Source organism: Fundulus heteroclitus, chromosome 16 (genome assembly GCF_011125445.2).
Source record: "Fundulus heteroclitus isolate FHET01 chromosome 16, MU-UCD_Fhet_4.1, whole genome shotgun sequence".
In the NCBI taxonomy this organism is placed as follows: domain Eukaryota; kingdom Metazoa; phylum Chordata; class Actinopteri; order Cyprinodontiformes; family Fundulidae; genus Fundulus; species Fundulus heteroclitus.
Window position 1 is genome coordinate 10,869,303 of NC_046376.1, and position 970 is coordinate 10,870,272.

Sequence of the window (970 nt, forward strand, 5' to 3'; positions counted from 1 at the left end):
CAATATGATCCAAACGGGCCAGCCAACCAGAGCCCACCCCCCAGTGACATACTCCCCAGGACCCAAGCCCCCGAGGCCCTGCCAGGACACCTGTCCAAGGTCAGCACACGTCGGGCACCCCTAGCACCAGATCCAGCCAGCAGCAGCACAGCTACCAAGTTAGTAACCCACATCTGCCGGCTCTGACCCCCCCAAGAGCATCTCAAGTAGCCACTGGAGACCGCCCCGAGGTCCCCAGAGCCCCACCCCAGCGGGGGGCCACAGACCCACCAGGCACCCCACCCTGAGGACCTATCAGGCCCAGGCAACCCCCACATTAGCCACAGCGTCCCGCAGGACAAATTTAATGGACCTCCATAGGTGATGGAGGCGATAAAAGGAGCCCAGAGAGACTGATCTGGTGTAGCTCATGCAAATGTTGTCTTAAGACTAATATAATCCATCAAAAGATCTCTATTCAGACTATTACTGAGATTTTTTTTTATTTTCCAATTCATGAGGATAGTTTTCTTTAGCAATACATAGGACAGTGAAAGCTATGTAAACTGATTTTTGTTCTAAAGTTTCATCATCCATGTTACCCAGTAAAAACTGAGGGAGAATATTACATCAGCCACTTTGACAAATCTTCACACATCTCCAAACTTAATTGGATTTCAACAGGTGTGAATACTTCTCCGAACCACCGTAAAAGCAGCACAAATGTTCACTTTCACCCCAGTCAGGTTTTAAATGCACATGGATTGTCCACCCAGCAGATGGCAGAGTTTGACTTAGCCCCATGAGCCTCCGATAACATACATGTAATATTCGCGTGTATCTTTTGTCGATGCTTTTTCATCACACGTGAGTATAGACCCCAATCAAAACTCATTGCAAAATCTCATGCCAAAAAGGTTAATAAATTGACAACCCCCCCCCCCCCCCCAAAAAAAAAAGAACTACCCAACTAGCCAGCTGAACTAGAGTC